Source organism: Felis catus, chromosome F1, assembly GCF_018350175.1.
Source record: "Felis catus isolate Fca126 chromosome F1, F.catus_Fca126_mat1.0, whole genome shotgun sequence".
Taxonomy (NCBI): Eukaryota; Metazoa; Chordata; class Mammalia; order Carnivora; family Felidae; genus Felis; species Felis catus.
Window position 1 is genome coordinate 11,123,808 of NC_058384.1, and position 13,953 is coordinate 11,137,760.

The following is a 13,953-nucleotide window of genomic DNA, read 5'->3' on the forward strand; positions in this document are numbered from 1 at the left end:
GGAAGGCAGGGGAGAGGGAGAAGCAGCAGTTTGCAGGCAGCAATGAATGCAAGGAGGCTGCTTAATCTGTCGCCAGACGAGCCATGTTTGACGGGCAGGAGACAAAACGGCCATCGTGTGCCTGGTTCAGGGCAGGTGCGCCGAGAACATTCATTCCCTTTTCTGAGTCGGCAGCAGGCGCTTCCAAACCTGCACATCTTGCTTTTCAAATTGTCATTTGCCTTCGCTTCCAGTCTGCGGCAGCATGGCCTTCGCGCTACTTAAAATCTGATTTTTAAAGCACATCCATGCTTGGTTCTGTTCTAGCGGATGGCAATATTTCTTGGGACGCGCGCGCACACACACGCACACACACGCACACACACAGCGATCCTCCAGAACACCCTCAAAGCAGCCACAGACATGTCATTTTCCCTCAGCGTGACGCACCCTGAAGGTGGGGTGGTGGGTCAAACTTAGTTCTCTTCCTGTGGCTGTGAGCTTGCGTTTTCTCTATGTGAAGTTACATAACTGTTTAAGGGACACGAAGCCACGAGCGAGGCTCCTTTTCTGCTGTTGTGTTTGCACCCAGGCAACGTCAGCTTTTTGGATCTAACGGGGTCCCGGGAACAGGCATGCAGGCTCTACACTCGCACCTGTGGATGCAGCTCCCGGGCCCCTTACGAAGCCACATTCCTCCCAGCGTTTCTGGGGATCCCTAAGAGGGCTCTTAAAATGATGATAATAGCCCTACTCCTCGCCGCTGTGGCTTCTGCGACTGTGCAAGCTCAGCAGCCCTCATGGTCAGCAGAGCTGCTAGTCCGGCCACCTGACGGGTGTGCTGAGCTGAGTCCTGCCTCTCTAGCTGGTCTGTCGCCTCCTGGTGCAGTGGCTTACCTCCAGGACGCTCTTTGGCTGTAAGAGTGAGAACGTGCGTTCCAAGGACGTGTAGGTGGGGGAGGGGAGGGTCCCATAAGAGGACCACTGAGCCCTGAGGTGTTAAAGCGGGTGGCCATGCAGTGGGTTCACACAGCCCCCCACCCCCCCCGCCATACATCCAGGTATCTGAGTTCACACAAGTTCAAAGCATCCGTTCTCATAAACGCTCGGTGACTCCCTCCCATTCAGAGAGTCTGGTCATCACAGCAAAGGTTCTTTGTCCGTTTCAGACTCTGTCCGACGTTCCTGCAATCTCACGGCAACCCCAGTGACAGCTTTCTCCCCGTGACCACCACAACAAAGGGATCCAACCGCGATTTCTGCATGTATCCCAGAGCCAAGGATGGTTTTGCTGTATGTTTTCCCTTCTTTCTCTCGGGTTTTCACCCTCTTCTAGGCTCAATGACCCTGTTGTCGATCGCTGGATGCAAGTAGATGCTTGGGGGTGGGGTGCTGTCCCCTCCACAAAGGAGACCCGCTTGCCATGCATCTCATTGTGCCTCTGTCCCGCTGGATCAGATAGAATTTGACCTAAGCACACGCCCAGCAGCTGAGAAGAAAAATTTATTATATTGGCATAAGAACTTCCGCAAAGAATGGGTAGAACCATTTTCCATCCCTATCGACTCAACCGGGCTAAACCCAATTTATTCATTCTGATATAGACCCCAGAGTCTTTTCAGGGTCAGCTCTCACCATACTCCCTGTCGGTTCTGTGTATCCCTCAATATGTCACGGTTATTAGAGTATATGCCTTTAAAGTATTTTTTTCCTCATGGGCTCTTACAAACTCCTCCCCCCCCTCAAAAAAACATAAAAAGTAAAATTTGTGGTTATAATACTAAATCTGGAGGACACACAAAAGTAAAAAGGAGAAAACAAAAATCAGCTATAATCTTAGGATCCATAGATAGCACGGCGTCGTTACTAATTCTCTTTTGCTTTCCCTCTGCCCCTGTGATTCTTTAAAAATTGAATGGGGGGGGGCGCCTGGGTGGCTCAGTCGGTTGGGCGGCCGACTTCGGCTCAGGTCACGATCTCGCGGTCTGTGAGTTCGAGTCCCGTGTCGGGCTCTGGGCTGATGGCTCAGAGCCTGGAGCCTGTTTCTGATTCTGTGTCTCCCTCTCTCTCTGCCCCTCCCCCATTCATGCTCTGTCTCTCTCTGTCTCAAAAATGAATAAAACGTTAAAAAAAATTAAAAAACAAATTGAATGGGGATTATATTTAATTTTGTGCCTGCCTCTAAAGATAGCAAATGTTATAAGCAGAGGTCCCTTTAGGATCTTATTCCTGATGGATTTGATTGAAGAAACAAACCAGGTGAAATAAAGTGAGATTTTAGTACAGCTAATACGAAGCATCTGCCGCTGCTGATTTTCCTTGGAGGCAACCCTGGAAGCCTCTTCCGGAGCCGAGCTCCTACTTACTCTACAGTCTCAGCCACAGGAAGAAGAAAACATTAAGCCAAAAAAAAAAAAAAATGCAGGCTGACTTCTTTTCCATTTCTTCCCCGCCTCAGTGTAATAGACCTGTGCCTTCACTTCCGGGGAGTGCGCGGCCAGCTGTTACGATCCGTAGGTGCCACTAGGACCTCAAGATGTTGGGAAGGGGGACAGATCGTAAACGCCACTCAGTGGTTCTGAGTTTGGCGAGATTTTTGTCCCCACCCGAGAGATGTCTGCAAAGTGACCCGTGGGTAATCTGAACTGGCTCGGCCAACGCCGATTTCAAGAGAATTGAGAAAAGGGGGATTTACGATCACCCTGTCTGCCTATTTTCCAGGCTGATGTTCACAATATGTTTTTTGGGGAAGGCTGGTTCTGCTGCTGTTTCGTTCTCCTGACGAGCCCTTGCCTTCCACGAGGCAGGACCACTTCATGTTGGAAATCAGCTAACTGACTTGATTTTGGCAAGAAAGGCTCGTAAATCTGAGGTACTCAAGAACACAGTGATGCAAACTCTTCTTATAATATGTATTTATTTTTGGAAATGTGTAGTTATATACACGATACCCACAGGCTCCGTGAAACAAAGCAACATGTATGCTGACCGGTGTAATACACATTTAATTCCATCATTAAAAGAAATCTTTTGTTTGCTCTGACACCTCCACTTTTACGCTTATGAGGGGACGGAAATGTCAAATTTAGCACCGCGGGGAAAACTGTCCATCGGGTTCAGGAGGAACCGAGGCAAATGGTAAGTTTGATGGTAGGAAAGCGTCCAGACCCACGTTGTTCTGTTGCGCAACCCCCGCTTTGCAAGTCAATCTCTAACGTCACATGTACCACAGGACTGATGATGGGCCCTGGAGACAAGCGTGTCCCCTGCCCCCTTCCCAAGCCAGCGGCATGAACAGTTAGTGAGTTTGTCATCTTTGAGATCATCACGGAGACACAAATAGCAAGTGTACATTTCAGTCTACAAACAGAAGTGTACGAGAAACCTAGTTTTCTTTGCTTTCCAAATCTCTCTCCAATGTTAATTTCAAGCCCTGTTTTGCTAGGATGGGGCAGTGTCTTCTCAGCCAACTTGGAGTCTTCTCTCCCCACCGCCATTATCATCCTAGGGTTTAGTCTGGCTTGAGGAGATATGGGAAAGCCATCGCATGGGAGCAAGGGTCCATCCAGTGCTCGGTTCACACTGGCATCCGCTGTTCCATGCGGCCAGCATTGGGACATCCCCCCAGTTGTGTCCACGTGACTGTCTCCTCTAATCCGCGGAAATGGAATCACGCCGCTGCTTTTGTGCCCCATCTGGGGTCCCAGAACTTCTTCCAAGGCCCAAGCTCGGTCTGTATAGCGTGGTCTTTTCTGGAAGAGCCATCCTCCTGCTCATCGCAAGACCCGGTTCACCCTCACTTCCTGCAAAAGACCTCTCATTGTCCCTCCAGAGCCCATCTCACCTCTTTTCCCTTTAAGACTCCATGGTGTTCACCTAGCACTTGCCATGCAGGGATTGTCTTGTCCTGAGGGACTAGAGTCCTTTTCACGAGTGTCTGTAGGCCTTTCTAGGAATGGGCTCAGATCCTCACTGATACGTCTTCCTCAATGAAATTAGCACTCCATCCTGCCGCCAAACACCCCTCAAGCTCACGTAGAGAAGCAAAGAAAGGAGACACAGGTAACAAGTAGAAAATGCAGACGCACGTAGGTTACCAAGATTATGCCCGACAAACCAGAAACGTGCCATGTATATGTTTGATCTTCTGTACTACACTATCACTCAAAGGCGGCATCTCTGTGTTAATGATTTTTTTTTTTATCTTCACCAGCATCCAGCCCAGTGACTCAGATGATGGATGCATCTGTTCTATGCTGACCCTAAGTACGATGAAGAAATAAGAGGGAAATTAAAAAGCAAATAAAAATCCCCACCAAAACAATATTTCTTCTTAAGATGTTGACTGGAAAACCGCAGACACAGAAACGATAGATAGATAAACCCTAATAATGGACTACTCTATCAGCTCTGTTAGTAACACAACAAATTCAGTTCCGTTCAATCAGGGTTGTCTAATTTCTACAAAGTGCTGCTGGACGAGGCTCTGGTGATAGAGAGAAAAATAAGACATGGTTATAGGGTTACATTTGATATGGCTGCTTAGAATTTCCTAGCGGGTAGGCGTGTTATGCAGTCATAAATAGGAACACAGATATGCAAGAAACTAGTATTTTCTTAAATAAAACATTTATTTTTAAGAGGAACCCAAGGGGCCCAGCTAACTCCTGGAGAAGGGAAACATATAAGGTACGGGGGGTTTCAGGTAGACCAGAAGTCACCTACAACCTCTCAAGTGGGAAGTTCCTCAAAAACCAAAACACGCAGGGGCGCCTGCCTGGGTGGCTCAGTTGGTTAAGCGTCCGACTTTGGCTCAGGTCATGGTCTTGTGGCCCATGGGTTCGAGTCCCACGTCGGACTCTGTGCTGACAGCTCTGAGCCTGGACCCTGCTTCAGATTCTGTGTCTCCCCCTCTCTCTGCTCCTCCCCTGCTCATGCTCTGTCCCTCTCTCTCAAAAATAAATAAAACATTAAAAAAAAAACCCAAAACATGCAACATTGTGTTAGCTTCAGGTATAATAATACACTGTTGCATGGCAATTATACCTCAATAAAAAGAAAACACACTTTTTAAACAAAGAAAAAAACCAAAAACAAAACAGATGCCATTCTTGGTAGGTTAACTAAGGAGCGATTCTATGCATATGGCTGTATACAGATCTTTATTAAAACCGGAGTCACTGCTATTTGGATAGGTCTTGCACAGAATACACATACCCATTGTTGTGTAAACTGAGACACTTTTGGAAGTCAAAGGGAGCACTGTTCTTAACAATTACTCTGTGACCACAGCCGACATAAAGCTGCAGTGCGGCCATCCTCATCCGCAATGCTGTCGAAGTGAAGGAAAAGAATTAAGGGCAAACCCAAACATAAAGACACTTGAAGACCCTTAAAATCCCTTCTCAATATCAAACCCTCACTGACTCAGAGGTAGATTCTCCTCTCCTTTGCAGTGAGAGGGAAACAGTTTCCCCAGAATAATTTCACAAAATTTCTGCCACCTCCAGAGCTTACCTTTTGTGAAGTCCCTGCATGGGGGCTTTCCTGTTTTCAGATCTGAAATTGTAACAATGTTTACTTGTTTTGGGGCTGGTGGGAAAAGAACCAAAAAATGGTGAATATTAGATGCCAAGAAGACAGTATTATTTCAGTGTGTTTGCATGGGACGTTGAATTTGTGACGGATGCTGAGTATTGAATATATACTTAAGTAACTTCCCTGTAGGCGATTTTAATTTTTTTTTTCACGTTTATTTATTTTTGAGACAGAAAGAGACAGAGCATGAGGGGGGAGGGTCGGAGAGAGAGGGAGACACAGAATCGGAAACAGGCTCCAGCCTCTGAGCTGTCAGCACAGAGCCGGACGCGGGGCTTGAACTCACGGACCGCGAGATCTTGACCTGAGCCGAAGTCGACGCTTAACCGACTGAGCCACCCAGACGCCCCTAGGCGATTTTAATAACATACATTAGTTCCTTTTATAAAGTAGTACATATACACTTATCGTAGATAATTAAAAAAAATAAGACAGATATACAGAAGAAAACAATCACCTATAAACCCACAGAGAGAAAACATACTAGTATATTTCTATTTGTGTATTTCAGATAGTTGAGATTATACTATATGTGTACCTTTTCCTTCTTTTCTTTAACTTTTTTTAAACATTTATTTACTTTTGAGAGAGGCCACTCCACATTCTTCAATACGGAGGGGTTTCATGCAGGAAATGTGAGGCTTATATAACCTTGTATACAGCGTCGCCTTGGAAGAGAGCACTTGGAAGAGAACAGGAAAGCCCAAGGTCTGGAAGCCCAATTATTTCTGCGATGCCACTGCTGCTGAGCACCTGCCAGAGGCTGGCCCCCCACCCCCGTCCCCCGCCCCCCCCCCTCGAGCCTAGAACTCCCGCCAGAAATAATGGCCTCTCCTTTCCTTCCGCTTTGCAAACCACGAAAAGTGCCACCCACTGATCAGATCCAGACACCTGCTGAGAAATAACAGTATCCGGGCTGGCAGCACCTGTGACGTCTGGGAAAGCTTAGGCGGACAGGGAAGATAATGCGGCGCGTCGGTTCATGTCAGGGCCACAGGTGATGCGACAAATCCGACTTCACTTCATTTTTCTCCCTAATTGTACATTTCAGTTACTGCTCCGACCCGTGGCTGCGAATGGGACGGCGGTAGCTCGGATCGCAGCGCTCGCGGCCCCACCCGCATCCGTCTTAAGTACGCGCCCCGGATCGGTTCCGCCTGGGGGCCCGGGACAGCCCACCCGCGGTTCTCCCCCCACCCCCGAGTCCACTCCCGGCCCGGCCGTACCTCCAGCCGCACCGCCACTGGAGGGCAGCACCTGCCCGCCACCCGTGCAGCGGGAGCGGCTCCGGGGCTGGGTCCCCCAGCTGCGGCCCCTTCCATTGCCAAGGCGCGGCTCCGGTCCCCCCCCCCCCCCCCCCCCCCCCCCCCCCCCCCGCCAGCGGGCTTCTCCCCGGAGGGACGGCTGCTCCGCGCCAGGGCCGCCGCTTCTTCCCTGAGCACCGCACCGCGCTTTCAAGGCCGCCGTCTCCTTTATGGCAAAGCATCTCCAGCCTGTGTGGATGCCCCCCCCCCCCCCCCCCCCCCCCCCGCCAAACCGCCGAGGGTGGACTTGACCCCTGGGCCTGGGTGGAGGCCCTCTCCATCGGCCACTACCTCCAGCCGGGCTTCCCTCCCGGAAGCTCCTTTCCCCGTGAAAATCAGCTCACGTTGGGTCCCGGGGTGGCTCAGTCGGGTTGGGCGTCTGACTTGGGCTCAGGTCATGATCTCCCGGTTTGTGAGTTCGAGCCCCGCGCGGGGCTCCCAGCCTGGAGCCTGCTTCCGATTCTGTGTCTCCCCCTCTCTCTGTGCCCCTCCCCTGCTCACGCTGTCTCTCTCTCTCTCTCACTAATAAATAGACGTTAAAACATTTTATAAAAGAAAATCAGCTTGTGCAAAAGGACGCCATTAACTGCCAACTCTGACATTTCTTGGCACGTGGGTTTATCGTCTGAACCTGTAGCACCCAGCGCTGCCAGGAAACTTTTGGACATCACTCTTTGCCCACGTTCTTCCCATAGATTCCCAAACAATGGAATTACTGTATACAAGAGAATAAACATGAAGGGTTGATACCAAAACCTCTTACCAATTTATACAAGTTGATTCCAAAACCTCTTACCAATTTATACATCCAACAGCTAGTTAACAGCGCCTCTCCTGGAACCCTGGCTCACTGCACCTTTGGCTGAGTGGTATTTTATCTGTATCTATTTATCACCTATGTAGATATTTCCCCATATTATATATATGGGATATGTAAAGTATACATATCCTATTGTATAATGTATAACATTTACAACACAGATCTATTTCCCACAGGCTGCTTTGTTCACCATATTAAAGCGAATCATGCCCCAACCCTCTCTCTCACATATATCCTTGAGGCTCCGAAAACCAACACCTTCTAAAACTGTGAGGAAAGTAACACCCTCCTCATATTTGTCTCAGTCAACGGTAATTGTGGCCATTTTAATTGTGGACGGAATAAAAGGTGTTCTTCCACAAGTTGAAGGCGTAGATCACTAAGGAGTAGGTTGAGCCGTGGGTGGCCAAAATCCCAAATACCAGTGGGTTAAACCAGATTTTTTTTTTTCTCTTTGTCATAGCGGGTCTCCTAGTGGCTCTCCCCCGGTATGAGAGCCACTGAACCAGGTTCATCCACCTTCCTTCCCCAAGTTTGCAGCCACCCAGAGGGAAGGAGAAGGGGAAGGCACGCTTCTGCTTGCTAGAAGATACTTTGCAGAAGCTGCACATACCCCTTCCTCTTAGAGCTCATTGCCCAGAAGGTAGCCAGCCAGCCAAGTTCAGCTTCAAGGAGGGTGGGAAATACAGTCTCTGTCCAAGTATCAGATGAGTTCAGCAGGGAACACATACCAAGGAACAAATAGTGGTCCCTGTCCCAAAGGCACAGAAGTACAAGATACGTTGGGTTTTTTTCCTTAAATGGCACAGTTTACTTATTTCCTGGAATGCCTGCCTTTACATAGAAAATACAAAGCTGTGGATAAGAGCCTATTGTTTTCCTTTCTTTTAATTATAGTCTGCTTTGACACAGATTATAGCTTCAGAGATATTTCAGATTCATTTTGGAATTCACATGGCTGCAATTTCTCATGCTCTGCTCCCTTTCCTCGCCCAGCCTCTCTGTCTTGCCATCAACGGGTCTGAGAATACACACTCAGACGTAGCAGGTGAGGTTTGCTTCCCGTCCTTTCCTTGACAAAAGAACAAGGAAAGCTTTCGAAAACATCAGGAGGCAGAGAAAGAAACTAAGAGAGAAGAAGGAGAGATAGCAGGTCTCTGCGTTGAGCATCTCAACTTAGAATGAATACAGCCTCCGTCACGCAAATTAAAAAACCCAATTTGGACGGGCCAGGGAGGTTTAATGGAGAGATACACATCAGGAGACTTGGCAATTTACAGGGGCAGGATCTCATCATGCTTCTGTACACATCTCGTGCGTCTCATCAAGCACACAACAGGCTGAAATTACGATAATCCAATTTCATAAATTATTGGCCAAATAAGTGAAGACAGTGATGTAAATTTTGGGGATCAGAGACCGTAAGCCAAGAATAGGCACTAGCTTGAGCAACGGATCTCAGGAAGCCCTGAGTCTGCTTATCATCCGAACCACTTGGCGAGTAGCCTTTCTGCTGACCAGTTGGTTGGGCCAGAGTTCTCTGATCACTTGCCCATCTTTCCGTTCAGTTTTCGCAAACCTCTCCTGAACCACATATTCATGCAGTGCGCTCTACTCGAGAAATACTTTCTAAATGAAGCAGTGTGTGTATAGTTGATACAGTGATGATGAACTTGAAGTTGAGGGTATTCGCGTAGTAAGTGGCAGAGAGTGGGAAACTTCCTGCTCAAGGTTCAAACGCTCATCGTTTAGGGAGTCCAGCCCCCCAAATTCTTCCGAGGTCGGCAGATCTTCAGGTGCCCCCAAATCTGAGCTGTTGCTATAGGCTTTTAGCCTCTGGTTAAGGCTGGCTTCCACGCCGCCCCTAGCTTTGGGTGTCTGACCATGTGACTGAATTCTCGTGAACGGTGTGTGAATTCAGTCAAAACGTATCTGGAAAGACATTTAACTGAAAACCTCAGAGTCAAGGAGATCTATTCGAGAGTATGCAAACGTACAAAAAAGGATGCACAAAAGAACCCAGTGGAGGGGCGCCTGAGAGGCTCAGTCGGTTAAGCGTCCGACTTCGGCTCAGGTCATGATCTCACGGTTCGTGAGTTCGAGCCCCGCGTCGGGCTCTGTGCTGACAGCTCGGAGCCTGGAGCCCGCTTCGGATTCTGTGTCTCCCTCTGTCTGCCCCTCTGCCGCTTGCACTCTGTCTCTCGCATTGTCTCAAAAATAAATACACATTAAAAAAAAAAATCCCGTGGGGTGGATCTGATGAGTCTTGACATGGGGGCGAAAGTGGGTTAGCCTGGGACATCAGGACTTAAGCCAGCCTGGGAATTGCTGGTGAGGGTCTAAGTCTTTGGAATCATTAGAAGCTCAGTCATAACAACAGGAGGAGGATGGGGCAGGGACTGTTTTTTCCTCTTTACAGTTGAGTGCCTGCCCAAGGTCATACAGTGCAGGGCGGGGGGGAGGGGAGGGGAGGGCGCTGTGATGAAAAGACAACTCAGGTGTCCCGACTTCTAGGCCAGGTCCCTTTCCATTATGCTGTAGCCGCCTGCTTCCAAGAGAGCCACATTCGATGCCCAGAAAATGCCACGCAGAAGCCTGCTGTGACTATTCTAAGTTTGAGTGGGGGTGGCTGGGGTATATGGTGGGTAGAGCCAGGGGAGGGCTGTGGGGAGGCCATCCTGCCATCCTGGATATGGAAGCCTTTTTTTTTTTATGGCTTACCCGGTTCCAGCTGGCATAAACAAGGCAGAGCTGAAGATTAAATGCCCTGGACATTATTAAGCCCATTAGGGTTCTGGATACCTCCCCCCAGACTTCTCTTTACATCCCCAACCAAGTTTGATCAAATTTCTCACCTGTTCATGAAGAGATGTCCCTCTTCCTCGCCTCTCCTCAAGGAGCAAATATTCTCTCATCTACTTTGGGAAGGAAAAAAAAAAATTCTTTTAGTCCAGAGTTCAAGTCACCGCGAAAAAAAAATGTGTTGCTGTCCTCTACCCTGCCTTGGGGGACCAACTTGTCTCAGTCCGCCCGGGACTTTCACAGTTGAAAATCTCATGTGCTCCCTTTAATCCAGGACAAACTGGGGTTCTAGGTCATTCTTGCTGCCTGGGGTGGGGGTGGGGGCACTGAAGCAGACCCTGCAAAATGCTTTGTTCTTGCTAGATAAAGACAGTGGGTGTGGCTACCTACATCTAACAAAGGCAGAAGGATTGGTGAACTGGGCTGCTAGCCTCTTGCTCTGCAGGACAAGGAGCGTCCCCATGAAGGTGAGGGCAGGTTTTTTTTGAAGCCTGGTCTTCCAGTGTGAACGGAGAGGCTCCTTGGGGTGGAAGAGAGTGGCTGCGGCCGATGGGAGAGGAGGGGCTGGGTGCCTCATGCTTGCCTGCAGGCAATTAGGCCTGTCTCAAGGAGCCCCGGGAAAATTCTTGTTCCCAGGGTAGAACATTCTGGTAAAGTCAGGCTGGGGGCAATTACCTACAACGTCAATTAGCCTATGGGGTAATCGACAAGAGTCAGCACAAACCAGTCTGTGCTTCCTTTCTCTTGGCTGGCTCTCCCTGGCCCACGCGAGCGGGCGGGACCGTCACCTGCCCTGCAGGTGCGGGGAGGCTTGCGCGGGGCCCCTTCCCAAGTGTTCCCGTTTCCTGAGGAAGGAACTTGCCTCCAGGAGGCAAGGCCGCCTTTCTGACCTGTCACAGGGTATTTGCCGCGTCTGGATTTGTTGTCTCGGGGCGCGGCTCTTTGACAGCTGCAGAGGGGAGGACGGTCCAGCAGCATGGCATCTTTCACCGTCTGGCCAGGAGTTTGGATGACCGGGAAGCTGAATTCAGCGCCCGTGCGCGCGGGGCTTATGCAACCCGCCGGCTGCAGCTAGGCGCAGGGCCCCAGGGGCCGTGCGGGGGCAGGGAGGCGGCGGGGCGGGCACCGCACTGCAGATCCCAGCCGGGAAAGCGCGCTGGGAGGTTCGGCGCCCGCACCGCCGCAATGCGGAGCCCGCGGCGGGGCTGGAGGAGCGAGCCCCGGAGCAGCCAGCCCCGGTGCTCGGGCGCAGAACTCTAAATCTGGCGATGCTCCGGGGTGGGTCTGGGGATGGCGGGGAGAACTGCCTTGTGGCAATAGGTGGGGGCGTGCAGCATGGGAGGGAGCTCAGGAGACGGAAGAGAGAAGAGAAGGTCAGAGGCCTTCCGGCAGTTTCTAAGGGGGAAGGCAAGGCGGCAAGCCCCTGTAACTGATCAGCAGCAACTGTTTCTCTTTCGGGGCCGCTGCCCCGCTCCTTCTTCCCTGTAACTTGCAGCCACATCCCTCCCCGTCTTTGATCCTCCTAAACCACGGCCCACGGCTGCCCCCCCCCCCCCCCAGCTTTCCTGCTGGAGTCCTGTTTGAGGACGCTCCCATGCTGCACCGGGCAGGTGGTTGCAATTCCACAATATTTATTTGACTTGATTCTGCACAAGGAACCAGGTTAGGCCCTTCAGGGCATATTCCTGGCCTCTGGGTATTGCAGGGTAATGGTAAGAAACGACAAGGGCCCTGATAAATAAAGCACATAGCCAAACGTGGAACCTGAAAACCTCGAGGGAGTTACAAAGTATCTTTTGTATATTTTCTCTATAGCTTTTTTTTTCCCTGTAGGTACAAACTGTGAGGAACTTTGTCTCACCTCTGCAAATCTGATTGGGTAGTCCACAGAAAGCTATAGGTTCTTTTCTTTTCTTTTCTTTTCTTTTCTTTTCTTTTCTTCTTTCTTTCTTTCTTTCTTTCTTTCTTTCTTTCTTTCTTTCTTTCTCTTTCTTTCTTTCTTTTTTTGTCTATAGGTTCATTTCAGCTTCCATCCAACATCAGGAAATTCACTCTTTTGGTGTGGGTGGAGTGAGCCTGCTTTTAAAATCAGACAGACCTGGGTATAGGCCTTGGTGCTGCCTTTACTTGCTCTGTGTTCTTGGGCGCGTCCGTTCACGCGGTCAGTTTTCTCAACCGTGAAACTGGGCTGAAATAAAAAGAGGTTAAGAGCACAGGCTCTGATGTGTCGATAGGAATCCACCACTCACTGACTGTGTGACCTGGGTAAGTTGCTGAACCTCCTGGTGCCTCAATTTCTTCACCTGGAAAGTGGGCATGCTAATACTACCTACCTCCTTGCGTTGCTATAATGATTGAATGTGTTAATAGATGCATAGAGCTTAAAATAGCGTCCAGCACAGAACACGTAATAATGACGATAACAATTTCATCACAAGGTAGCTATGCCGTCTGAATTAGACAGTGCACATAAAAATATGGGGAAAATAAATATGCATACAGGTGACCATCACCCTCCTTTACTTCCAATGAGTTAGGGAACAGCAGAAGAGCCCTTCTGGACTAACATTCTGTACCACAGAATTGAGTCTAGCATGAGTAGATAATTTTTCCTTCTTTTGCCACTTTCCCTTTAAGAAAATGGAAACTAGGGGCGCCTGGGTGGCTCAGTCGATTAAGCGATTAAGCGATTAAGCGTCTGACTTCGGCTCAGGTCATGATCTCATGGTTCGGGAGTTCGAGCCCCGCAAGGGGCTCTGTGCTGACGGCTCAGAGCCTGGAGCCTGCTTCGGATTCTGTGTCTCCCTCTCTCTCTGCCCCTCCCCTGTTCATGCTCTCTCTCTGTCTCAAAAATAAATAAAACATTAAAAAAAATTAAAAAGAAAATGGAAACTGAAGTTGATATAGGGGATGATTATCAATATGACATAACTCTTATTACATTACAAGGTTATGCTAAAGCACGCTTTTCGAAAAAGTAAAAAAATTATGATTCACATACAAATATAAAAATGAATAAACTCCAAATACGTTATTTAACCCATTCATTAATTGGGGAGTGAGTAAGATGCTAACATCTGTTCAAAGGACGATGTGAAGAACACACACACACACACACACACCCCAGCAGGAATGCAGAAATGAATTTGCTAATAGATGCAACACTGGTTAAAAATGTAGTGCAGGGGTGCCTGGGGGGCTTGTAGGTTGGGCGTCCGACTTTGGCTCAGGTCATGACCCAGCGGTTTGTGGGTTCGAGCCCCGCGTCGGGCTTTGTGCCGACAGCTTAGAGCCTGGAGCTTGCCTCAGATTCTGTGTCTCCCTCTTCCTCCTCCCGCCCCACTCACGCGCTCTCTCTCTCTCTCTCAAAAATAATTAAACGTTGAAACAATTAAAAGAAATCTGTAGTGCAGCCAAATACAACATGTGGGTTAACTTCTTTTACGAGAT

At 49.3% G+C, this 13,953-nt stretch overlaps 1 long non-coding RNA gene across 1 annotated transcript; it reads right to left on the bottom strand.

Annotated features, from left to right (window-relative positions):
* Positions 1-2,877: 2,877 nt before the first annotated feature.
* On the bottom strand, positions 2,878-12,046 carry LOC109495548. The gene is made up of 4 exons (XR_002150997.3): positions 11,394-12,046; positions 10,557-10,616; positions 5,497-5,571; positions 2,878-4,241 (listed from the first exon to the last, which is right to left on the bottom strand). It is a non-coding gene; the product is annotated as an uncharacterized LOC109495548 (long non-coding RNA).
* Between the last annotated feature and the right edge of the window lie 1,907 nt (positions 12,047-13,953).